This window comes from Mauremys reevesii, linkage group 3 (assembly GCF_016161935.1).
Source record: "Mauremys reevesii isolate NIE-2019 linkage group 3, ASM1616193v1, whole genome shotgun sequence".
NCBI classification, from domain to species: Eukaryota; Metazoa; Chordata; order Testudines; family Geoemydidae; genus Mauremys; species Mauremys reevesii.
In genome coordinates this window covers 154,592,730-154,620,377 of record NC_052625.1, presented here as the reverse complement: position 1 = coordinate 154,620,377, position 27,648 = coordinate 154,592,730, and the positions used below count along the sequence as shown (strand labels likewise).

The 27,648-nt window shown below is 45.5% G+C and overlaps 1 protein-coding gene across 4 annotated transcripts in view; it reads left to right on the top strand.

Moving 5' to 3' along the window:
* Positions 1-16,662: 16,662 nt before the first annotated feature.
* The window catches only part of FAM135A (family with sequence similarity 135 member A), a 158,497-nt gene continuing 147,511 nt past the window's right edge, over positions 16,663-27,648 (top strand). For 2 of the 4 annotated variants that reach the window (XR_005595899.1, XM_039529293.1), the window contains exon 1: positions 16,663-16,754. The gene's annotated coding sequence lies outside the window, so the exon portion shown is untranslated. Of the gene's footprint in view, positions 16,755-21,450; positions 21,554-22,038; positions 22,249-27,648 lie in introns of those variants that run through there. The other 2 variants (XM_039529296.1, XM_039529294.1) reach the window with 2 other exon arrangements.

The following is a 27,648-nucleotide window of genomic DNA, read 5'->3' as shown; positions in this document are numbered from 1 at the left end:
TCTAGCCCTGTGAGCATGGTATGTCTTCATTGCCTGCTAATTACAGGTTAAGTAGTTGCAGAATATTAACACACGGTAGCCTAACCCACTACAGCACAGTCGTATTATTGACATCAGGACACTGATGTCATGCCCCTTGTCCACACTGGTGCTGTAGCTGGTCATGATTATATCATGATCTGTAGAACTGGAGTCAGCTGGCCATGTTCACTGGAGGGACTGCTATTGATGGGGCACCAGGAAAACAGGGTACATGGGGGGTTAGACTGGAGGCAACTCAGCCATATGAACAGAGCAGTGCACAGGGTTTAATAAAATTCCACTTGTTCGACTTAACCTGCATTCAGCTTCACTCTGCGATAAGGAAACATGGTGACAGCATCTGAGCTGTGAGTTCTCTGAAGGTGCAGCAGCTGGCAGTGTGAGCCATGGAACTTGGTCTGAAGCACCCGGAGCCCTGGATTTTGTAGACACAAACCTAAACCAGTGGAAGGAGGAATTTGAGCACATACCAGGCCAGACAACATATGGAAGGATGACAACAGCAGGAAAGTAAAACTGTTATTTTACAGAATTGGTGTTCAAGGGAGAGAGGTCTGCGCTTCTTTGAAGATCACCACAGCCTCAAACCTCACAGCAGTCCTAGGAACCCCGGGGACCTATTGGTCCTCAAAGCATAAGGAAACTATGGAGCAACACTGGTTTTTCACTAGAGACCAATCTGAAGGGAAGAGGATAGACCCATATATTACTACCTTATGCATACTGGCTGCTATGTGTAATTTTGGGGACTTGACAAGACTCCCTGATTCAGGACATAATAGTCTGCAGGACTTAAGATCTCCACCTGTGGGAGCAGCTGCTCCAGGAAGGCAAATCTCACATTAGACAGATGCTTAGATATGGAGCATGCAGCGGAAGCCTAAAGAGAGAGACTAAAAGTCCTAGGAGGCACAACATCCCCAGAAGTACATGCAATGAGACAAGAGCAAAGGAGAGCAGGTGGCCATGGTTCTCTACACATAGTGAGATGCATTTATTGTGGGAGACACCAAGAGCAGGTAAAGGAGAAGTGCCTCACACTAGGACAGCATTGCAAGGAATGTGGCAAGTTGAACCATTTTAGCAGGGTGTACAAGAGCAGAAGAATCTCACAGAAAGATTCATTCAGACTTGTGCAAAAGGAGAATGGCTTATCAGACAACGATGATGATATAACTCTTTCCTTCAATCCAAGAGTATAGCGGGTTCAGGCTGTTGGGGCAGAAAAGCCACAAGGGACAATACCAACATTGATATATGCAACAATGGTAATAGGGAAATGGCATGTGCAATTTCAGCTGGATAGTGGGGCCTCCCACAGTGTGATTCCTTGGGGTGATTTGGACTCTAACACACCCATTGCAAAGAGCAGTCACAATCTAATTATGTACAATGAATGCATAATGCAGCCTATAGGCATATGTGACCACCTAGTAACCAACCTGAAAATTAACAGACTGTAGCAACTGAAATTTGTGGTAGTGGATAGTAAGAACATGCACACCTCTTGGGGAATACAGCCATACAAGTCATGGGTCTGGTCAGGTTGCAGCATCAAAATTTTATAGCTGCAATTCAAGAAGCAAAAGGAGGAGTCCCTTTTACTCCCTAATACTTAGTCCTGCCTTGAGTGCAGGGGACTGGACTAGAAGTCCTCTTGAGGTCCCTTACAGTCCTACATTTCTATGATTCTATGGACAGTGGAGATCATTTTAAAAGCATATGGGGATGTTTTCAAAGCAAATAGGTGACCTTGAAGGAAAGCTATGGCTGTAAGTAGACACCACAGTGGAATCTGTGGGCTTACCATGAAGGAAAATTACAGTAGCACCACGTAATCCTGCATACAAAGAGCTTGAAAGTCTGCAGAGCAGAGTTGTCATAGCTCCCATAGAGGCCAGTACAGCCTGAGTAAGCAGCATGGGGGTGGTAAAGAAGCCATCAGAGAAATTATGTGTCTGCATAGACCCAAATCCACTGAACCGGGCATTGAAAAGGTCACTGTCCACTCCCACAGTGGATGACATCATGCCAGAACTTTCCGAAGCCAAAATGTGTAGGGTCTGTGATGTGAGGAACGGGTTTGTTACTAGAGAGTCCAGCATGATGACAACCTTTGCAACACCAATGGTCACTACAGATGGCTGAGGGGCATAAGTCCATCACCAAAGATGTTTCAGAGAAGACTCATCCAAGTGCTGGAAGGACTGCCTTAGGTGAAAATTGCAGATGATATCCTCATTGTAGTTGATTCTGTAATGATACAGAAGATGAACTGGACCAGGACAGACAACTACAAGTTTCCTACACCAATGCAGGGTCAAGAACATAAAACTCAATCCAGAAAAAATGCAAGTCAGACAGCGTGAGGTGACATATGTTGGACAACTGCTAACAGCACAGGAACTGAAAGCAGATCCCAACAAGATCAAAGCAGTCAGAAATGCCAACTCCAGGGATGCGAAAGGGGTACAGTGCTTCATAGGAATGATAAATTTTCTGTCCAAGTGCTATCCACACCTGGCTGCAGTAGCAGAACCCATATGTCAGCTCCCAAGAGAGGATGTTGAGTCAGACTGGGCAAGTCCCCAACAGCAATCATTTGACATGCTGAAACAAAGAAGAATGGATTTCCCTGTCCTGAAGTACTACTATCCAGGAGAACTACTGACACTTGGTGTGATGCATCAGAGAATGAACAAGGGAGTAGTTCTTTTGCAGGAGCAGCTTGTTGCTTATGCCAGCAGAGCCCTGTCAGGCCTGGTCTACACTGCGGGGGGGGAATGGAGGGGGCGATCGGTCTAAGTTACACAACTTCAACTATGAAAATAGCGTAGCTGAAGTCAACGTACTTAGAGCTATTTACCGCGGTGTCTTCACTGCAGTAGGTTGACTGCTGACGCTCCCCCGTCAACTCCGCCTACACTTCTCGCTCCGGTGGAGGACTGGAGTCAACAGGACAGTGCTAGGCGGTCAATTTATTGCGTCTTCACTAGACGTGATAAATCAACCCTCTGCTGGATCGATCGCTCCGGAGGTAAGTGTAGACATGCCCTCAGAGACTGAAAAAGAGCTTCTGGCAGTGGTATTTGGAGTACAGCAATTCCATCAGTATACCTGTGAACATCCCATAATACTGCAGTCAAACTACAACTTATGAGAAAAACATGGCAAAGCCCCTTCTTAGTGCTCCAAAGAGATTGCAGTGCATGTTGATACAACTCCAGGACTACCAGGTAGAGATCAGAAATTGTCTAGGATGACTATTGGTGTTAGCTGATACCTACCATCAGAGAGCTGGGGGAAAGGTATACAAGTCCTATTCAGGGTATCAGGACACTGAATCCATTAACATGCTGCACTATCTCTTGTCTCCCCATTTCAAGAATAAAGCTGACGGAAATTAAAGATGCTATGGAAAAGGACATCCAACTACAGGCAGCCAAGACAGCAATGCTAGCAGGGTGTCCAGAAGACAAAAAACAAGTACTGGGTAGGAACAGAACCATATTTTCAAATCAAACATGAGCTGTGTGTGCAGGTTGCAATTACATTTTGAGGACAGAAAGCTGTTCTCCCCACCTGATTACGTAAACATGTCATGCAAAAAAATACATGCCTTACACATGGGCATTAACAGCTGTCTTAGACCGGCTTGAGAGTGCGTCTACTGGCTGGGAATGAATACACAATTCTGTTCCTTCATAGGAGGGGGTGACACCTGCAAATCCTGTGATAAGTACCAACAGAAAGAGATTCTTACCACATGAGCTATCCACCCAACCATTGGAAAAGGTGGGAGCAGACTTAAAGGAAAAGCAGTATTTGATTACTATTCAGATTTTTGGGAGGTCAACACCCTGCTTGATACAAGAAGCAAGTCAGTGATTCCCAAACTGAAGGCCTACTTTGTGAAATATGGCATTCCAGACACTGTATGCACCAAAAACAGACCCCAATTTGCATCAGAAGAATTCAAGGAATTTGCTCACAAATGGGAGTTTGACCACCACACCTTCTCCACAGCATACCGAGAGAGTAGTGGTAATGTGGAATCAGCTGTGAAAACAGCTAAGAGACTGTTACACAAGGCTGTTTCTTCTAGTTCAGATGCCTTGCTAGCATTTTTGGCACACAAAAATATCCTCTGAAAGGGGTTCCAAAATAGTCCAGTGCAGGCGCTGATAGGGCAAAGTACTCAAACCCTGCTACCAATGAGGAGAGACCTGTTGCAGCCAGAAGGATGGAGACACCACTGAGAGGACACAGCTAACAATCAGAGAAAGCAGGCAAGGACCTACTGGCCCTGGAGACAGGCACGCCTGTGAGTATCCAGTCATCAGAGAGACAGTAAGAGTGGACTAAAGGAGTTGAGGGGTGCAGTGGAACACACGTCACTCATGGTGACTACACAAGAGGGACAAGTGACCTGAAGGAACAGAAGGCACTTATGTGCCAACAGACAAAACACCCAGAGAGCCTACAGAGATCATCATAAAATTGAGAGACAGAGAACCATCTGAAAGCCAACCTCACAGGGAGGGAGGAGACTCCATCCAGAGAGAGTTTTAGACTCAGAGACAAATGACAGAGATAGGTCACACCGTGTGTGGTCACATGTTGAGGAGACCAAACTATCTCAAAGACTTTGTAACCCGTTGAGTCTGTGGTAAAGATGAGACTCCAACTTGGCTATGTGCTAGCAACCTCTGGCAGAAGAGGGAGGATGGGGTCTGGGCTTCAACTATTTATTTGCAGGACTGCCGAAAGCAGGTTCGGGCCCCGGTGAAAACATTTTTTTGTGCCCCCCAGCAAGGGTGGACCGGCTAAACAGGGCCGATGAAGCTGGGGAAGCTGGGCCCCAGGCCCACTTCCGGACCACCAGGCCCTGATAATTTGTACTGGCTTCTCCCCTCATCAGCCCTGTTTATTTGTAACGTTTATGTTAAAACTTTTGTTAAATAGGGGAAATGTATCATGATCAGTAGAACTAGAGTCAAAGGGCCAGTGTCCATGGAAGGGCTGTTATTGATGGAACACCAGGAAAATAGGGAATTTGAGGAAATGGACTGGAAGCAACTCAGACATAACTACAGAGCAGGGCAAAGGGTTTAATAAAGTTCAACTTGTTCAACTTTACTTGTACAGTATTCAGCTTTACTCATAGCTGTATTGCTTGCTACAGTTTCGTTAGCAATCTGGGTCTGTATCTCATGATTCATAGAGCCACAACTCACTACGTCACTCTATGCTCACATTTGTAGGGTGCTGTGGGACAACCTGTCTGCCCACTTTGGGGATTGTGGGAGGAAATTACCTAAACCCAGGGAATTCATTTTGTGGAAGGACTCAGACTGGTGTGCTGTTATATACTGAAGGTATGGATCTCGTTCACCTAATAACCAAGATCATTAGCTGCTGCTTTTTATGGATTCAATATTTTTTTTGGCATGCCTCTGCAGAAGCTGCTGCCAAGAGACTGTAGTGGTTGTTTCCAAGGCCGCTTTTGGCTCAGAAGACAGAGAGGCAGCAGTTTGCAGTTACAAACAGACACCCAACAACAGAATGGGAAAATGTGGACTTGGAGGTGTGGATTGAGATGATGCTGTTTTTCATGTCAGACACCCTCTACACCAGGGGTTCTCAAACTGGGGGTTGGGAACCCTCAGGGGGTCACGCTGTTATTATTGGGGGGTTGCAAGTTGTCAACTTCCACCCCAAACCCTGCTTTGCCTCCAGCATTTATAATGGTGTTAAATATATAAAAGTGTTTTTAATTTATAAGGGGGGGGGTCGCACTCAGAGGCTTGCTATGTGAAAGGGGTCACCAGTAAAAACAGTTTGAGAGCCACTGCTCTACACAGACTGCCACTTCTGGACCAGCACCACAAGCACACACTGGTGGAACTACATGGTGATGGAAATGAGGGATGACCAGACATGGGCCCAGAACTTTAGTACGAGAAAAGCCACATTCCCTCAGTTTTGCGAGGAGCTTTCCCTGGTTTTAAGTGCATGGGAAGATGGAATAAGTGCCCAAGGGCCTTGGGGAAAGGGATTGGAAGACCATCATATATATCGATTGTTGTGATTGGCCATGGCTTCATGTTCTCTCTGCAGTTATCTCAAGCTAGCAATATGTGGGATAAGTGAACTCAGGGTCTGCTGTGTACCTCAGACTGTGGTGCCATGTAGCACAGATAAAGACAAATTAAGTGGAGACCAAGCCTTAGGCACTAGTTTGAACAAAGGATGGTGTGTGTAAACTGCAACGGCCCAGGAGCCATTGTGACTTGGAGGATTGGCTCAACCATGCAGTAGCCACGCTGTGAGATGAAGAGACTGCAGGTCCGGATGGTGAAGCCTGCCAAAGTTCTGTGTTATCAGATCGGGCCAGAGTGGCAGAGGAATCGGGTCTGCCACTGCAAGGTCGAACAACATGGTGTACCAGTGCTGCCTCGGCCACGCTGGAGCAATCAGGATCATGCGGGCGCTGTCCCTGTGGAGCTTGAGAAGGACTCTGTGGATGAGTGGGAACGGTGGGAAGGCATAGAATAGGTGCCTCTTCCACGGAATCAGGAACACATCCGAGAGGGAGCCCGGGGAGCGGCCCTGGAATGAGCAGAACACCTGGCATTTCCTGTTCTCTCGGGAGGCAAAGAGGTTGACGTGGGGAAACCCCCACTTCCGGAAAACTGAATGGATGACGTCCGGGCGGATCGACCACTTGTGAGACAGGAAGGATCTGCTGAGGTGATCCGCCAGAGAGTTCTGGACTCCGGGGAGAAAGTGCGCTACCAAGTCGATCGAGTGGGCTATACAAAAGTCCCAGAGGCGAACGGCTTCTTGACAAAGGGGGGAGGAGCGTGCTCCACCCTGCTTGTTTATGTAAAACATGGCCATTGTGTTGTCTGTAAACACTGATACACAACGGCCTTGGAGATGGTCTCGAAACACCTGGCATGCTAGACGGACCGCCCTCAGCTCCCGCACATTGATGTGCAAAGCCAGCTCTTGAGATGACCAAAGACCCTGAGTGTGAAGGCCCTCGAGGTGGGCACCCCAACGCAGAGATGATGCACCCGTGGTCAGAGCCATCGAGGGTTGCGGTGGGTGGAATGGCATCCCTGCGCAAACTATGGTGGGGTTCAACCACCAGGTTAGGGAGACCAGGACCTCCTGGGGAATGGTGAATACGGAGTCCAGGCTGTCTCTGCACGACCTGTATATCGAAGCTAGCCAAGATTGGATGGGGCGGAGGCATAGCCTCGCGTGCTTGGTTACGGAGGTGCAAGAGGCCATGTGCCCTACCAGGCTGAGGCAGTTGCGTACCAACGTTGTCGGGAAGGTTTGGAAACCTCGAATAATGGAAGTCATCGCTTGAAAACGTGACGGTGGGAGGCAGGCTCTGGCCAGATTGGAGTCCAGAGTCGCTCCGATGAAGTCTAGTCTCTGTGTGGGTGTTAAAGTAGACTTCTCTGTGTTGATCATGAGGCCGAGGCTCCCAAAGAGGTCTTTGACTATGCGCAGGTGCTGCAACACTTGTGACTGGGAAGTCCCTCGAATGAGCCAATCGTCGAGGTACGGGTATACGTGCACCCGATGATGGCGGAGGGAGGCGGCGACTACGGCCATGCATTTCGTGAACACATGCGGAGCTGTAGAAAGGCCAAATGGGAGCACAGTAAACTGAAAGTGTTGAAGGCCGACCACAAAACGGAGGTACCGTCTGTGCGGCGGGTAAATTGCGACGTGGAAATACGCGTTCTTCATATCGAGGGCGGCATACCAGTCTCCCGGATCCAGGGAGGGAATAATGGTCCCCAGGGTCACCATGCGGAACTTCAGCTTTATCATGAATTTGTTGAGTTCTCGCAGGTCTACGATCGGTCGTAGACCTCCCTTTGCCTTGGGGATTAGGAAGTAATGGGAGTAAAACCCCTTGCCCCTCATGTCTTTTGGTACCTCCTCTATGGCTCCTAGAGCTAGGAGCGACTGGACCTCTTGTAAGAGGAATTGCTCGTGAGAGGGGTCCCTGAAGAGGGACAGGGAGGGAGGATGGGAAGGTGGGGTTGAGACAAACTGGAGGTGGTATCCCAATTCCACCGTGCGCAGGACCCTGCGGTCAGAAGTGAGCTGATACCAGGCAGGGAGGAAATGAGAGAGACGGATGAGAAATGGAGGAAAAGGATCCAGGAAAGTAACTGGTGGGCCGCCTCGGGCGTCCCATCAAAAGTTTTGTTTGGGCCCTGCTGGTGGTTTTGGGGGCGCCTGATTTTGGCCTCCTTGAGGGCCAGACTGCCTTCGGCGATTTCCCCTGCCATGCCGTCTGCTAAAGTCCTGACGCGGTCTAGGCGGGGCGTAAGGGTGGTGTGGCTGTGGCCGGAAGGTCCTGCGTTGGGTCACTGGCGTGTGCATACCCAGCGAGTGCATTATAACGCGATTACCTTTCAGACTTTGCAGTCTGGGGTCAGTCTTATCTGAAAACAGGCCTTGGCCTTCGAAGGGCAAATCCTGAATGGTTTGTTGCAATTCAGGGGGAAGGCCGGATACTTGGAGCCAGGAGATGCGCCTCATCGTCACTCCTGATGCCAAGGTTCTAGCTGCCAAGTCCGCGGCATCCAGAGGAGCCTGGAGGGAGGTTCTCGCCACCTTTTTACCCTCCTCGAGGAGAGCAGTAAACTCCTGGCGGGACTCCTGCGGAAGAAGCTCCGTGAATTTCCCCACGGACACCCACGTGTTAAAGTTATACCGGCTTAGGAGGGCTTGTTGGTTTGCCACCCTAAGTTGGAGGCCCCCGGCAGAGTATATTTTACGGCGTAGGAGGTCCATGTGCCTAGCCTCCTTTGACTTAGGTGCTCATTTACCGATTGGACCACTAAAGAGCAAGGAGGTGGATGAATGTAGAGGTATTCGTACCCCTTTGAGGGGACCATATATTTCCTCTCAACCCCCCTTGCTGTAGGTGGAATCGAGGCCGGGGACTGCCAGATGGTATCCGCATTGGATTGTATGGTGCGGATAAATGGCAGGGCCACTCTAGTGGGTGCATCAGCCGAGAGGATATCCACAACAGGGTCCTCTACTTCAGGGACCTCCTCCACTTGTAGGTTCATACTCAGAGCCACTCGTCTCAGGAGGTCCTGATGGGCTCTGAGATCAATCGGTGGAGGGCCTGAGGATGATGTTCCCGCAACCGCCTCGTCAGGCGAGGAGGAAGAGGAGAGGCCCGGTACCAAGGGGTCTTGTGGGGGTTCCTGTATTTGCGGAACGTCCTCTGCGTCAGGTGGAGTCTGGGTGTCCGCAGTTGGGATCGGAACCTCATCCGTATCCGTAGGAGGAGGATGGCTTAGCGTCGCCTCTGGTGCCAGGTGTTCTGACAGGACCGACTGTGGAGCCACTGATGGAGCACCTTGGGATTAGTGGTATGCCCATGGTGTCCAGAAGGACCAGTGATGAGGTCCTTGGCTGGGGATGTCAGAGCCACGTTCCTGCTGGTAGGATGTACTACCAGCCTGAGAGGACGCCGATGTGTGCCTGGAAGGCCACGGCAGTGCCGAGAGCTCCTGGGGGGGGCGCCACAGATCTGGATGTGCACTCCTGGGTCGGCAGCGGAGAGCGGTACCGTGAGCCATAACGGTACCACGAGCGAGACCGGGACCTTCTACCGTAGCGGTGCCGGGAGGTCGACCGGTACCTCGAGTCCCTTCGTCTAGAGCGACTGCGGGAAACACGGTGCCGAGTGCGGTGCCGAGAGTCAGATCGGTACCGGGAGTACCTGGTCGGCGACCGGATGTCGACTGGTGCCGCGAGTGCGACCGGTACCGCGATGGAGAGCGGTACCGGGACTGCGAGCGACGCCGGGAGCGGGAACGGTGAGATTGAGAGCATCTGCGAGATCGTGATCGTGAACGACGACTGTCTGTTGGGGCAACGGAAGGTGGCCTTATCAGGGCCAGTTTCCCGACAGATTGAATAACCCGCCCCGGCGGTGCCAGGGGTTGAGGCCGTGCCGACTCCATCATGGCAATGAGCTCCTGTGCCATGGAGAAGGTCTCCGGTGTAGAAGGCAGGGCAAGCTCAACCACAGCATGAGCCGGGGAGCTGTCAGGCACCGGACTCAACGGCCTTTGTGGGACCGGAATCGACGGTGCCGAGCTCAGTGGAGTCGCAACTGGCGGTGCCACGACTGGCGGTGCCGTGGCAGAGGACGGTGCCAGACGAGCCATCTTTGAAGAGCACTCCTTCTGTTGAGCTGCAGCAGTTGGAGCACTTTGTTGCTTCCTGGGTCTCGGGGATAGGGAGCGGTGCCGAGCAGATGTCGGTGCCGGTAAAGGTCGGTGCCAGGGCTCCTTCTTGGTACCGGAGCGGTCCGGGGCCGAAGGGGCGCTCCTTACTGAACCAGTCTGTTGGGCACTCAGTACCGACACTGCAGGAGTAAGTGCCGACTCCATGAGAAGCTGCTTCAATCTAAAGTCCCGTTCCTTATTCATCCTCGGTTCAAAGGACTTGCAAATGTGGCACTTATCTGGAAGTTTGGGCACTTATGCGGCACTTATCTGGGATTCCCCTAGGCACTTGAGGCAGGAGTCGTGGGGATCCCCTATTGGCATCGGCTTTTGGCACGCCGAGCATGGTTTGAACCCCGGTGCCTTGGGCATGGGCCCGTACCGGGGCGGGGGAAAGGGGCTAATCCCCAATCCCCCTTTTAACTATATACACTAACTATAAATACAATAACTAATACTAACTATAACTACTAAACTCGAACTATGACACAATTAGCAGTATAGAACTACGAGTAGCTAGGGATGCGGAGATCAGCAAAGCCGCGCTCCACAGTTCCAACAACTATCACGGGCGGTAAGAAGGAACTGAGGGGCGGTTGGGTCGGCAGGGGTATATATCCTGCGCCATGGCGGCGCCACTCCAGGGGGCGCCCAGCCGACCCACCGAGTGTTGCTAGGGTAAAAATATTCCGACGAGCGTGCACGCGGCACGCGCACACCTAATTGGAATCGATATGAGCAAGCACTCGAAGAAGAATCAGGAGATTTTTAAAATAACAAATTGTGGTTTAATTTCATTTTGCCTTACAGTTTTTCTGCTTTTAGGGTTCATATTTTTTTCAGCCTCTTCTCCACAACCATGAGGCCTAGAAACTCTTTTTATAAAAGCTGAGATTTTACATACTTGCATGTCTCCAGGAGCTGGAGCTTTAAGAAAAACATAAAATATCATGTGATTTGCAATAAAACCATGAGAGAAAAAGTTACACTATTTGGTTGCATATATCAAGAGATGATGAAGCATCCATCAGCAACAGTCTTTCTTAGAGACAGAGTTGATGAAATTATAGTTAAAAAAATAAAAGTACAAAAAATCATTAAGGTCCATTTCTACAGAAAGAAGGAACAGAATTCAGATATCTGAGTTCAGCTCACTCCACAAATCCTGCTGAAGTTAATGGAAAAAAATCTTTATAGATTTCAGTGGACACAGATTCAGGCCCTGAATTTTTCCATCAGATTAGTTAGATGTCCCACCTTACGGAGTGTTTTTAAATAGTTGATAAACCAGACAATAAAAGAGAAAAATAAATAAGCATTCTTCTCAGGGCTAGGCAATGCAACCCCCCAAACACATAATTTGTTTCTTTTTCAGATCTCTGTATGAAGCAGTCACCAGGGCAACTGAACCCCACAGTATTTTGACAGCCCCAGTGGTAAATGGAGAGAAGCCTTCAGCAACCAGAGGAACTTGGAAGTAGGCAGGATGCAATAATAATAAACAGCACTAGTCTTCCGCTGTGACTTCCCCTTCACCTTTTTTCCCCTAGATTTAGCTTCCCAACTAAGCAAGGCCAGAGTGCAGCTGAGTAATTCTTCCTCCACTCCCTGTAAGCCTGAGTAGACAACCTTTTATTGCAAAAGTTTATCTTTTCCATAAACAGCTAAAATCACTGCTGCTCCTTCAGTTGTGTTGCATAATATTTAAAATATTATGGATCTCTTCAAGTCAGTTCAAGAAGGTACTTCAGCTATGAACTGCAAACTAGATACAATCAGATTAGGCCTGAATAAAGACTGGGAGTGGTTGGCTCATTACAAAACCTAAACTTAATTTTCCCAATACTAATTTCTCCCTACTGCTACTCACACCTTGTCAAGGTTCCTTCCCTACTCTGAACTTTAGGGTACAGATGTGGGGACCTGCATGGACACTTCTAAGCTTAATTACCAGCTTAGATCTGGTATCACCGCCACCACCCCAAAGCACTTTTTTTTTTCTTGGGTAGTCTTGAGGGACTTCACCAATTTCCTGGTGAACACAGATCCAAACCCCTTGGATCTTAAAACAAGGAGAAATTAACCATCCCCCCTCCTTTCTCCCACCAACTCCTGGTGGATCCAGATCCAACCCCCTTGGATCTAAAAACAAGGAAAAAATCAATCAGGTATTAAGAAAAAGGCTTTTAATTAAAGAAAAGAAAGGTAAAAGAAAACCCTCTGGGAGAGATTAGCATACCAGCTACTCTCACAGACAACAGATTCAAAACACAGAGGATGTTCCCCTGGGCACAAATTTAGTTACACAAAAATACCCAAATACCCAATTTTGATAATTCCCTTAATGATACCAAGACAAGTTACAAAGAAAATAAACATAAACCTATTTATTCCTTTCTAAAACTTACTACTCTGATAAGAGGCTGGTTCCTTGATCTTTTTCACTCCAGCTGAAACTGAAACTCTAAACAAAGGAAAACTTCCCTCCTTCCTTTTGAAACATCTTGTTCCCCCATTGGTTCCTCTGGTCAGGTGTCAGCTAGGCTAGGTAAACATCTTAACTCTTTACAGCTAAAAGAGGCATTAACCCTTAACTATCTGTTTATGACACACCTTGTCAACTGTCTGTAATGGACCACTCTTACCACTTCAAAAGTTATTTTTCCTCCTTTGGTATCCTGCTGTTAATTGATTTATCTGGTGAGACTGACCTAACACTTGGTAAAGCACCCCCATCCTTTCATGTATTTATATCTGCTTCTATATTTTTTACTTCATACATCTGATGAAGTGGGTTCTAGCCCACGAAAGCTTATGCCCAAATAAATTTGTTAGTCTCTAAGGTACCACAAGGACTCCTCTTTTTTTTCCCCCTTCTATATTTCTGTTACTCCTCATAGCTCCCAAATTACTGCAGGCCTTGTGGACCTAATAAATCAACATTTTGGAGATTTATGACCAATGTAGGCATTTTGCCTTCAAAGACCTCTTTGTTTTATGCTAAAATATCATTACACTGATGTTAGAATAAATTGATCAGTGATCTATCAGTGTTGAAATTATGCAAGACACCATAGACTCTGAAGGGATACAATAGTTCAGAACTTAACAGTGATTTTTTCAGAGGACACCAAAAGGTCATCAGTTTGTCCTATTGGATTTTAAATGTCCCTTTGGAACAAGACACGACATATCAAAATGTAAATAGAAGCCATTATGAGTAAATGCTATATAAGTAAATATATATAAAAATTATATGTTAAGTTTAAATAATAGCCCATGTCTTAGGTGTGTATGTTTTTTTGTTTTTTTGAAAATGCTACAAATTAACTTGCTACCCTGAAACTTTAGGAACTTCTTTGTTAGAGAAATCTGAAGAAAAGATTTACCAAAAAAATTTCAAAAAGGGGTTACTTTCAACTTCTTATAACACAAACTAAGAGCTTTACTTGTACATATTCAGCAAGTTAGTTCCTCAGGATAAGAGATGTAAACTTGGGGAGGATACTTGGTACTTTTCAAAAGTTTTAAAAATTTAATCCAGTTCCAAAAGGTCCAGTCCAAAATCCAATGAAGTCAGTGGATCTGAATCTATTTATATTCTGTCTAAAGAGTTCACAATGTTTGATATATCAGCTTTGACAATGAAAATTTTATGTTGACTGAAAAAATATTGTCTACTGGCATGCTTTTTTCCCTTCATTTAATTACTATTATTGCCCTTGAAAATTGTTTTGCATGAACCAATGTTAAAACCCATTTAATTTTTATTTGTATGATATAATAATGTGATTTCACTGGGTAAATACTGTAAAGGTCACAGAGATGTTAGATACTTCTATCTCAGTTTTCCCCTATATTTTCCCTCTCCTTGGCCCCATGTGGGCACCCACTTAAAGGCATCCGCTCCTGGGCAGGGTTTTAAGGCTGTCCAGCTCCCAGACTTAAACTGTGATATCCCCAGTAAACCAGACTTCCCAAAAGGCCAGCACCTTTGCTTTGCTTTCTCTCCAAGGGCTATGATGAATGCATTGCTTGCAATGGTAAGTTACCACACAGCTCCTTCTAAACAAGCATATTTAGTCTTAAGGTAGAAGCATTACAGCGAAAACAAATTGAAAAAATAAAAGAACCTACATGTACATTGAAAAGTTTACCAGAGGTCACTCCCAACTCCAACTTAGCACTCTGGTAGGTTTAAGCCCTTCAAAATCCACAACTGTCCCCCGCCCTCCCCCTATGGTTACAAGTTTATATCTGTCTTAGATCCAGAACCAAGGCTGGGCCGAGCAATTGTTTCTTCATACAGCTTGGGCCCTTGATCTTGGACTCCTGTAACCAGGTGATCAAAAGACAGTCACCCTCTTCTAAGGGTGTAGCTTCAAATTGGGGAATTTGCATTAACCTCTCTTTAAGGATTCCCCTGGAAACCCATTTAACACTTATTGTCCCAAAAGTCCATACAAGTCTGGCACATTTTCAATATAGCCTTCTGAACTCCCAGGCCTTACATCCGTCACATCTTCCTCCTAGAAAGGTTCCATACAATCCCAGCATACAATAAGACACAAATGTAATACAGTAGGGTCTTTCAAGGATATTGCAGAAAATTGTCCTGTTACAATTTCCAAAGAAGAAACATTTTAAAATTCTTTACTCTCAAAGTACTCAATTTCCTTGAAGTTTCTGAGAAAGTTCTCCTATAAACTAGGATTTTACCTTAGAATGTTAACATAGGAAAAAAATTGTTTTGAAATTAAAGGAAGACTGAAAATTAGTCTTATAAGTGACTCCAGTTTCAATTTTATCTGTAGAGAGGCTACTGTATCTCCATAATACATCTGGGCTTTTGAATATGTAAAAGTCTACTTTTGGTACAGGTTGTAAGCTGGTAGGCTATCTCATCTCCCCAAGAAGGAATCAGTGCCATGTCCAAGGCCATTTCAGGCTCTTGCCACATAGCACAGTTTACTGTTTAAACACATGAATTCACGAGTAACACAAAACAAAGTGACTCCCATGACCAAAACACGCTACAACCCCAAAGACTTTGCCTTGCTCAGCTCTCCATCACTCAGGCTAGCCTCCCTATAGATCCCTCCTATTTCCAAGTTCTCTCTGGTTGAGCTGGGACCACTTCTTCGTATGCCCCAGCAGGCAATCACATGACTCAGTCTACTGTACCCTTCCTAGCTTAGTCTCATAATCTTCTGTGCAAATTACCAGGCCCAAACACCTGTTTTTTAAAAGCATTCTGCCTCATATCAGGACTGTCTGGGCCCAGACTTACCTCAGCCCTTAAAGGGGCAGACTGCCTTGTTACACAGGCCTGCACAAAATTTTACACCGGCAAAGGGATTGCAGTCTGGGAAAAGGACTGTACACCAAGGACAATGATAAATGGAAACATAGACCTGTAGGGAAGCATCTAGTTGAATATTACAGGTGTTGATTTTAGGTCTGGTCTTAATAACAGTTTCATTAATATTCTGGAAGTGGAGGTAAATAGTATATTAATTAAATTTATAAGTGGTACTAAACTGGGAACACAAGTGAGGGAAGAGAAAGAATGCAAAAGGACCTAAAGAGATTAGATAGATGAGCAGAAAATAACAAAATGAGATTCAGCCTGGATAAATGCAAGCTAATACATCTACATAAAAATAATTCCAAACAAAAATATTCAATGGAAAGCAGAAATATTGAAAGATCCCTAATGTAGTGGTGATAATGGATAGAAAATCATATGTAAGCTTCCAATCTGATATGGCCCAGAAAAGGCATTGCCCTTTTGACCTGCATATTGGTGGCATCAGAACACAGATAAGGTGGCAATAGTCCTTTCCATATACTGGTGAGATTGCACCTGGAATACTATATTCTGTTCTACACCAATACCACAAAGATGTTGAAAACTCTGAATTCAGAGGAATTCAGAGAAGAGCAAAAAATTGAGATACTGGAGATATTTGCTTATGAGGAAAGATTAATAGTCATAAGTATGTATAGTGTGCCTAAATAATGACCAGAGATTTGGGGTGGGAATATAACTATCTATAGATATTTCAAGCATATAAACACCATAAGAGGAGAAATGGTGATAGAAGAAAGTATAACCTGGAACAGTGGTGTGAAAATGCACAAAGGAAAATACTGAATATTAGAAAATAGTTTCTAGCAGTGAGATCTGTAAAGCTATGAAATAGTCTCCCAACAGATAGGATAGTAGTCTCCACCACCTGAATAACTTAAAAGTAGAGTGGCCAAAGCACTGAAGAAGAGTAGACTGTTTGTCACTGATGTCACAGAATCTTGGGGAGAAGGTTCCATGGCAGTTGAAGCCTGGAGTCAGAGAAAGAAGCAGGGAGTCAGTTGGGAGCATTACGACCAGAGAGTGATATATGAAGTGGCGACATGGGAGAGGTTGAGTATATCTATCACCCTGTAAATGATCTAGTTCTGCTCCTGTTGCTGCCCAAGAAAGCTTGCTCTTGAGTATCCTTCTGTTGTCAAAATTCCTGATTTTAGTGTTTCCCTATTAGGGACAAAAGTTGCTAGATATAAATGAGATGATTAGTAATAACTGGATTCAGATGTTGAAATCTGATACATCTTTGCTTCCTGAATAGCATAATACTTTGCAACGTTTTGTTTTCTATAATCTCTCTAGGTTTTATTTTTATATTATGTCAACAAACTATAAATTACATTTTTTTTTATAAATGGTAGCTAATACAGGGCCAGAGTGTGTGTGGTGTGTGGGGTTTTTGTTTGTTTTACATTTCTCTGTCTGTGGTATTGATTCTGTGGCCTTTTAATATAGTATTTGATACAATTTTTAACAAATTTCTTCTCTTGTACCTGACTCATTTGACTTGTGTATTTTTTGTCTTTTGAAATACTGCACACTTGTGATCAAAATAATAATGTCAGTTCTCTTAACTGAAAATGTTTACTCCAAGGTCTCTGACTTCTGATTACATATTAGGGCTTGTATTTCATCCTCATCCTCCTTGACCTCTCTGCTGCTTTTGACAGCTGATTAGACATTCTTTATCTCCCTTAACTCACACTTCTGATGTTCCAGGTCTCTTTTTTGCCTAGACAATTCCAGCCTCTTGATAAAATAATAATAATATATGGAGATATACCTATCTCATGGAACTGGAAGGGACCCTGAAAGGTCATCAAATCAGCCCCCTGCCTTCACTAGCAGGACCAAGTACTGATTTTTGCCCCAGATCGCTAAGCGGCCCCCTCAAGGATTAAACTCACAACTCTGGGTTTAGCAGCCAATGCTCAAACCACTGAGCTATCCCTCCTCCCTTGAGGAGGAGTATGGAGAAGATCAGCTGATGAGAATTGCTGTTGGTCTTAGATAAGTTGAAAGAAATTTCTGATTGCAAGTACTGCCTGGAGCAACACAAGAAAAAGATAGTTACTAGCATTCCCCCTTTGTTATGGAGATGTCCAAACAACTGATTCTGAGTTAACACCTGTTCAGAAATCTACAAGGACTACAATCTGGCCAGGAACCACTCTGCAGAAGGTATAATGTGCTCTTGCATCCTATTTTGGACCTATAATGTAAGAGATCTGTCACACCTCTCCCAGTCTTGATGGCAGTTAATTTATATCCTTCCCCAAAACTTATTGTGTCTGTGAGAGCTGCTTAGTGTAAATGGCTAGAAGGACCACTGACCACATTTTAAAGAAATTTACCCTAGACAACTGCATTAATGTGGCACAGGGATTACATTAGATAAAAGGTTAACCAGATCATGGCTTCAACCCTCACTGGTTTTCTTTCCCAAGAGAAATGTCTGAAGCTTAAACTAGCATTAGGTACAAATGGCCTAGCTTTAACATCAATCTCAGATTTTGTTTTAGAACAAAATTCTAGCCTTCATAGTTGCAAAGAAAAGTTTGAAGACGTGAACTGAATGTAACTGAAGCAATTGTGTCTGCCTGAGCCTGCAGAGAGGCATGCAGCAGCAATTTGAACTGGGTAAGAAGCAACCTGGTCTCAGATACCTCACGCCTATCACCAGAGTAGACCAGATCCTTGTTAGTGTAGGGGTGGGGATGGCTCGCTGGAATTCTGGATACCCTTTTGGATTCTGGAATTTACTCCCTCTTGCTTGAGTTCAGATGAGTCCAAGGGCTCTGTTCCTTCCTTCTGGTTTTACAGGTCAGATTATTTTTGTGTTTTCTAAGAGCTATAAAGCCTATAGACTAATTTTTAAATGAAATACGAGATTACAAAGAACAAGATAGCTGCCACAAAAACAAAAAAACCACAGCAGATTGCTGACCCATCCCAGTTTAAACCCTAAACTGAAATACACAGAAGTTCTGCTAGATATGACTCAACTCAAAGACTTCCTTCTCAGTACATTAGATATTACCAGTCTGACAAAAAGAACAAGCAAGAGCCAACTTGGGTTCTATCAGCTCAGATAGTATTATGATTGTTGGGTTTAATGTCTGCTCCTATAGTCATAGTTCCCATGGCACATCTCAATGTAACCTGAGATCCCAGCAGAAGCAGGCAGCAAAGGGAGTCTCGCATTACAGCTAAGTAATGGATGTTTTCTAGGCCTCTCTGGCCTGGTGGTTGATGGGATAAATATGTAACTAGGAATGAAGTTCCAAATACCTCTTGTCTCAACTGTCATGTCTATGAATGCATCCAAGCTTAGATGAGTACATTCAGTGGGACTTTACAGCCAGGAAACTTAATCTCTCTAAGTATAGCAGTTCCACAGAAATGCCCTGGAGGTGAGGGCAGTTTTCTGTACACAATAAAGACCTTCAAAAAGCTGGTATCCCAAAAGATGCTCTTGGTTAAAAAGGACTGTCAGGCCACCATACTTCAAATAAGCAATCAATGACGCACTGGATCGCACACCTTCCTTCCTGGGAAGCACAGCAAGCAGCGGGCTCTTTCCTAAACTCATTGCCACTTACCTAGAAATGAAGAACATGATCACAGATTGAGTCGATCTATGACAGATCCTGACAAGTAGTCTCTGGACCAGGGGATGGCAAATTAGATCTCTGTGGTGAGAGATGGATCTCTGCCACTCATCGGAAGAAGCTATCAGTCGTTTGCTTATGGCTTGAAAAAAGATTGCGTTAGAAGAAATTATTTCTCCATCCACTGGTGAAGGAGTTTCCTGTACACTTATCTGCTAGTTCGTCTGGCAACAAAAGTTCTAGAAAAGCTCAGGAGAGACAAAGATATCATAATGGCCCAGATAGGTATATTTCTTAATTCTGTTGCAATATTCAAATCTAATCCTACCATAGTGTCAATTTGGCCTTGGATAATTGCTCAGAATCAGGACACCTTTCTACATTGCAACACAGGAGCCCTCTCGCAATGCTTTGGTTCCTAGCATCCATAGGGATGATTTCTCTGGGCAGGTTGCTTGTGTGCTTCTGGTATCTTATTCTCAGATATCATCTATCAGAAAGACCTACATCTCCAGGTGGAAAAGACTTGTTGTGTGGTGTAATCAATATCAAGTACACCCTTTTAAACACCCTCCACGAAAACTGTTTCAGTACCTTTCTCCTATGTCTGAATGTAACCTGTCATGAAATAGTGAAAGGTAAATCAGTATCATTTTAACCTCATGTTGTCAGGTTTGAATGTCAGTGTTCACACTTTGGAAAGCTCAGTTATAACAAGCCCTTGGTATAGTCATGAGATCCTGATAAAGCAGATGTAAGTTTCTCTTGAGTCACTTACTTCCTGTGAACTTAAATTTCTTATAAGGAAGTTCATCTTGCAGGTGACTGTGACTTCAACTTGCAGAGTGAATAAACATCTGGACGTAGTGTCTGATCTTTCTCTGATCAGATTTTACAAGGATAAACTGGTGCTATGGACTCACTGGAGATTCCTTTCAAAATGTGGTTTTGGAGTGCCACCAATATCAGTCTATAATCCTGCATCATTCTTTCCATGCCAATCCCAGTGAGGCTTTCCTCCATCTGACTGATGCTAAGACATTCTTGGGTTTCTACTTGGACTACAGCTCCAAACTCATCTTTTTATTTCTTTTGACAACAGTTCACTGGAAAATGATATTATCAAAACAATCATATCTAAATGGACATCTGATCATATTTAACATTGCGATGACTTGGTTGGCATGAAGCTGGAAGGCTACAAGGTTTATAAAACTAAAGGCAGGCCTGCCACCCTTGCTGGTCTTATAAACATTTCCAACACAAACATCTACAAATCTACATGTTGGATTTGGACTTCAGACAGAAATCCAAGTTTGCATCTATAGAACTTGTTTCCAAGGCAGGGGAGGCCAGGTTGTCCCATCATCAGGGCTGGCTCCAGACCCCAGCGCGGGAGGGCGGCAGGCGGCTCCCGTGGCAGGCACGTCTGCGGGAGGTCCACCACAGCCGCGGGACCGGCGACCGCCAGAGCGCCCCCCGCGGTGTGCCGCCGTGCTTGGGGCAGTGGAAATCCTAGAGCCGCCCCTGCCCATCACTAAAGAAATTGGGGAATGGAGGTAGGAGGAGCAGTTGGTTAGAGTAATTTTGTTTTCTGGGCTATGGCAGGGAATATCTCTTATTTTCACTAGGCAACCTTGGGGCGGCGGGGTGGGTTACCTGTCTGAATGGAGCCTGTTTGTGAGTTTGAGAGGCATCTTAGCCCCCTTGCTTTCCTAGTAGCATTGTTGTTCTTGATATTGCCTCTTTTTGCAGATGTGCTCTCATTTTCTCTCAATACCTTCCTCAATTCTTTCCAGAAGTGAGAATGCTGCCTGGTGAGCGTCCTTAGAGCGTCCATCCTTAATTCTGCTTCTATGAAGCCACTACCTTGCAGGATTCTGGCTCACCTTCACCATCACCCCCCTTCAGAATTTCTCTCTTTTGAGGGGCCTTTCTCCTGGACTTTGGTGTGTGTGCAGCCTCTAAGCCGGATCTTATGTTGATTATTTGAAACGGGCTATTCCTTGTGCGAGTCTGGTGTCTCCCGCCAAGGAGCGGAGTGGCATGTTTGGAGGGCATCATTTGTGAGTGACAGGGGCGGCCATGAGCAGCCAGTAGGGGGCCTGATTTATATACTACCCCGCCCGCTGCTGTCAGACAGTCCCAAGCCTTGGCGAGGAGCCTGCTCTGTCCCCCCCCGACCCAGGAGCTGCGACCCAGCGCCGGGGAGAGTCCCTGCGATGCCTCAGAGCCAGAATTCGGTGTGAGTAATGTCCCCTTATTATCGGCTCATCCCCCTTTCCCCCGGGCAGTAAGTAGTGGCAGCGGGAGGCCAGCCCAGCCGCCATGGGGCTGGCAGAGGCGTCTGGGTGGCAGCCGACCCCTGCTGCCGCGGTCATTCCCCTGTTCTCGGGCCGGGACAGCTGCACCAGCCCGCAGCGCCGCTAGCACAGAGCAGGCTTCAGCCCGACCCTCCCTCGCAAGCAGCAGCAGGAGCCCGGCTCGGAGGAGCAGCAGGGGGAGCACGAGCCCGAGCGGCAGGCACCCGGCTCGGAGCAGAGAACAGGAACCGGGAGCGGCGCGAGGGTCTGGCGGCGCCGCCGAGCCTGACGCGGCCGCGGCGAGACCCAGGCACGCGGAACCGAGGATGTGGCGGCGATAGCGGGGCAGTCACCGCCGCCGGCCTCTGCTCCCCCCGCAGCCCTCCCGGGCTCCGGCCGCCGCGCGGCTCCTAGGAGCAGAAGCGGCGTGTGCCCGGCCAGCAAGCCCCCGCCCTCCCAGAGGAACGGGGCGCCGGCGACACGGGCCGCTCCGGCGGCAGCAGGCTCTGGCGTCGGATGCACGCGCTACGCCATCCCGGTGCTGCCGAGGCCTGGACTCCGCTGGAGAGAGCAGAGCGGGGCGAGGAGGGGGCGGGCGATCTCCGGACACCAGAGGCGGCTCCATTATGGCTCAGGTTGGTGCGGGCCTATGCAGCGGCCCGGAGTCTGAGCGGAGGGAGGGTTGAATCCCCTCGCCGCGACCCCCCCACCGCAGCTGAGGTGGGGTAGGGGTGTCTGCGTTCACAGCACGCGAATGAAAGCTCCTGTGATCAGCAGCGAGCGCGCCTGCCTACCGCCCCCCTGGGTCTGGCCTGTGCCCCCTGGGGCGGGGAGTCCGGACCCTAACAGCAGGGGCTTGTTTGTTTCCTTCTGGCCTGCGCTGATCATAGTAACCCCGCCTCGTAATGGGGCAGCAGCAGGAGAGACTAGAAACCAGAGAAGGAAAAAACTTCGGCACTTCCCTTCCTACCCGCGCCTGTGGGTCTCGGAGGGCCCCGAATTGGGTGCCCTTTCCGTCCCCCTGGGCAGCACTGACTGCAAGCAACTCTTCAGTGCTTTCTCCTCTTTCACTGTAGCAGAAGGCATGAAATTATTTACATTCGCCCTTTTCCTCTTCTATCGTTTCTTTAGCTAGTGGATAATTCTAGTGCTTTGGTACTTTGTCTATTAAGAAGTTATGCCTGGGTAGGATTTTTTTCATTGTGTTTAATCTGTGTAAAATAAAGTATTGGAAATAAATCAAAATAATTTCTACTCCATTCTCTTGGTAAAGTGACCAAGTATCAAATGTGGTGAGTTAGTGTACACTTAGATGAACTCCTCGGTTTTGTTGATTTTTTTCATGTTCTTTCTGAGGACAACTCTTAATTTTGCCCCAGTGTTTGAAGAATTATCACCATTGGTAATTTAATGTTGTTTTCTCTTGTAATCTAGAAGTTGTTGGACATGGGTTGGGAATATTTTACAGCTATTTCCTGGTACACATAGCTACTTAGGGATTGCATTTGAAGGACTTGCCAAATACATTTGTACACCATCATTTAATGCTCTGCAGAAACTTCACATAGGGCAGTGTGCTTCTCTATGGAAAAAAGGATGTACTATTCCCATTCCTGCTGCAGAAATAAAAGCATACTTCCATTCTGTTTAAAAAAAAAAAAGCAACCTGTGCAATTATATTTGTATTACAATTAATGTACTTTACTCATATTATAATAAGTGATCTGTTCTTCACTCAACATCAGGAGTAGCTGTATGTATATTAAAGGGAGAATAAATCAAAATATTAGCACAATTTATAGTGAATTTGAATGTTGTAGGACTGGGAATAGCCTTATTTAATAAGAGTTGGCTAGAGAGACTGACTTAATGGGACTCTGTTAAATTTTGTATCATGTTTTGGTTATTTGAAATATATGAAATCTACGATCAATATAAACATTCTGAATTCTGTTGAAAACTGCTTTTAAACAAGTATTCCCTTCATGCTAGTGCATGAGACACTGAATGTGAATTTTACTACAAAGTTGACTCAGTACAGAAGTGACTACTAGATTTTTCTGGTATCAGAGGGGTATCCATGTTAGTCTGGATCTGTAAAAAGCGACAGAGAGTCCTGTGGCGCCTTATAGACTAACAGAAGTATTGGCGCATAAGCTTTCATGGGTGAATACCCACTTTGTCAGACGCATGTGGTGGAAATTTCCAGAGGCAGGTATAAATATGCAGGCAAGAATCAGTCTAGAGATAATGAGGTTAGTTCAATCAGGGAGGATGAGGCCCTCTTCTAGCAGTTGAGATGTGAACACCAAGGGAGGAGAAACTGCTTTTGTAGTTGGCTAGCCATTCACAGTCTTTGTTTAATCCTGAGCTGATGGTGTCAGATTTGCAAATGAACTGAAGTTCAGCAGTCTCTCTTTGGAGTCTGATCCTGAAGTTTTTTTTGCTGCAGGATGGCTACCTTTAAATCTGCTATTGTGTGTCCAGGGAGGTTGAGTTGGGGCTCTAAGGGTATGTTGATTTGCTCCTGTGTTAGTGTAGGGAGTGTCCTGAGTAGATGGTGCAGTTTATTTGTATATTCCTCAGTGGGATCTGAGGAAAGTGGCCTGTAGAATTTGGTATTGGAGAGTTATTATTGTCAGTTCACACATGGGAAATCTGAGCCAAAGAAAGGTGAAGTGATCCGTCAGTGTCTGTAGAATTCAAAATTTAATTATAGTCCTGGATGTGAACACGCTAAACTTAGAAGTTTTGATCCACATCTGAACTTTGCAGCCTAACTTGTATCAGCACCACTTCTTTAGCTTGATCTGTTCTCTGCCTCAGCAACATTCTGTTATACATGCCAGAGGCTGTGCGTAAAACTGCCCCCTACAGCCACCAGCCCATCACCTTTCCCCACACACTCAGTTGTCTGGCAGACTCCTTTTGGTAGTCAGACCTGTTCATGATGTCAACCACACCTCCTTTATCAGCCTCTTTGATTATAATGTCAGGGTTGTTTCTGAGCCTGTGGATGGCATTGCGTTCTGCACAACTTAGGTTATCTTCATCAAGCATTCTCAAAACTACGATACCCGCATGAGGAAATAAGGAAACAAATCAACAGAGCCAGACATGTACATAGAAGTCTCCTGCTGCAAGACAAGCCCAAGAAAGAAACCAAAAGAACTCCCACTGGCCATCACCTACAGTCTTCAGCTAAAACTTCTCCAATGCATCATCAGTGATCTACAACCCATCCTGGACAAAGATCGCTTTCACAGGCCTTGGGAGGCAGGCCAGTCCTCACTCATAGACAGCCCACCAACCTTAAGCATATTCTCACCAGCAACCACACACTGCATCATAGTAACTCTAACTCAGGAGCCAATCCATGCAACAAACCTCGATGCCAACTCTGCCCACATATTTACACCAGCGACACCATCACAGGACCTAACCAGATCAGCCACAACAGCACTGGTTCATTCACTTGCACGTCCACCAACGTAATATATGCCATCATGTGCCAGCAATGCCCCTTTATGTACATCGGCCAAACTGGACAATCCCTACGTAAAAGGATAAATGGACACAAGTCAGATATTAGGAATGGCAATATACAAAAACCTGTAGGAGAACACTTCAACCTCCCTGAACACACAATAGCAGATTTAAAGGTAGCCATCCTGCAGCAAAAAAACTTCAGGACTAGACTTCAAAGAGAAACTGCTGAACTTCAGTTCATTTGTAAATCTGACACCATCAGCTCAGGATTAAACAAAGACTGTGAATGGCTAGCCAACTACAAAAGCAGTTTCTCCTCCCTTGGTGTTCACACCTTAACTGCTAGAAGAGGGCCTCATCCTCCCTGACTGAACTAACCTCGTTATCTCTAGATTGATTCTTTCCTCCATATTTATACCTGCCTCTGGAAATTTCCACCACATGCATCTGACGAAGTGGGTATTCACCCACGAAAGCTTATGCGCCAATACTTCTGTTAGTCTATAAGGTGCCACAGGACTCTTTGTAGATTTTTCTAGTCTGTGAGAGAAATTACATAGCATACATAACAAATAAATGGAAATAACTTTAAAAATCTAATTATGATAATTGGTAGTGGTGGTGTTATAAGTAAGAAAATGTCAGTTTTAAAGCCATCTGTTTTTTAAAAAGGCTTTTTGTTTGTTTTTGCTTAAGGTCCACCTATTCTGTTTCTGTGTTTCCTGTTAGTGTTGGAGGATAAACTTATTTCAGTTTGGGAGTCTGACCTTATCAGTGGACAAGGCACAAGTTTTCGTTTTTTTTTTTTTTTTAAATCAGCCCACTGTGTTAATCTGAATGCATTTGCATTCTTATTTCGGGGATCAAAATGCAAATCCTATTCAGTTTTTCATTTCTTGAGCTGGCGGGAGGTGAAAGTGTTATTGAGGTGATTCTTATTACTGTTGGTGCGATTATTAAATTGTATTGCTAATATTGGCATTGGAACAATTTTTATGATGATGCTGAAAGCCATTGAACAAAATTGTAAACCCTCTATATGATGGAAACCACTTAAAGCCAGGGGGTGCTTCCAGCACCCTGATTGGTAATACAGAAATCTGTTAACATTTCGAGTGTGAAAAACAACTCAAAAGGTAGCTTGGCTTTTGTTGTAGGTTGGAGGATGCTAACACAATCAGAATCAGTGAGGGATCAATTCTGCTGGAGCATCATTGCTATCTGTCATGCTGGAAAAAATTTTGGTTTATGGAAGAGTGCATTAAGTGCTTTAACCTACGTGAATAGTCCCTGCAAAAATTTCCTTGAGCTTGTTCAACCTGAAAGGGCTGTTCTATAAGAAGCAAACAAGAAATCAGACCTCAGTGATGTATCTTTGAACTTTGTATGAATGAGGCATAAGCCTATCATCTTCTCTCCATCTAAATCCTAGTGACTACCCAAGTCACTTTCTGAACATCCACACGAGAAAAATACACCACCAATCTGCACCAGACAGGGTGCCTTAATTTGTGTTTGTTTTTATCCTTACTTCTGCTTCCCCCCACCCCATCCTCCCCGTCTTTCTAGGTTTCTTTCACAACATAGTTCATCTCTCATTCCAGCTTAAGCCAATGTAAGATACATCACTCAGAGGGGTGAAAAAATTACCCCCCCTGAGCGACGTAGCTTACATCGACCTAACAGTGTCTACACTGCAGGAGATGCTCTCCCACGAATTCACCTTCCGCCTCTTGGGGAAGTGGAGTACTGAAGTCAACAGGAGAGCGCTCTCCCATTGACTTATCACGTCTTCACCAGACCAGCTAAATCAGGGGTTCTAAACTGGGGGTCGGGACCCCTCAGGGGGTTGCGAGGTTATTATATGGGGGGGTCGCGAGCTGTCAGCTTCCACCCCAAACCCTGCTTTGCTTCCAGCATTTATAATGGTGTTAAACATACAAAAAAGTGTGTTTTAATTTATGATGGGGGTCTCATTCAGAGGCTTGCTATATGAAATGGGTCACCAGTACAAAAGTTTGAGAACCACTGAGCTAAATCGACACAGCTGCTTTGACCAGCCCTCGGTACTGGCTTGTAACTGATTAAAATAATAGAACATGAGTTAGAAAGTATTCTTTGAAATTATTTAAATTAACTTATGTGAAATGATACTTTAAATCCAGTTACAGCAACTGACTGATACAGTAAATGAAAGGTATTTGTTTTTTTTCATAGGGAGAATGAGATGCTGTCTTTAGTGAAATGAATATGGTATCCTTAAATCTAGCTCAGGTGACAAATACAACATTTATGTTGTCATTGTTAGATTTTGGCATGATTTGGTTATGATTGGAAGCATGCAAGGACTAAGCTAATTTGTTGGATGAATTGCTTTTTCTACCAGAGGGTGGACTTTTTAAGGTCAAGATTAAAATTAAGTGCAGCGGAGGAAGTTAGAACTAAAGATTTTATTACCGACTCCTTTTTTAAAAATGTTATTTGTATGGACTAATGCCCCTCCTTATTTCTTCACCTGTAAACCTAAATAATTTGCCTTCTCTTTT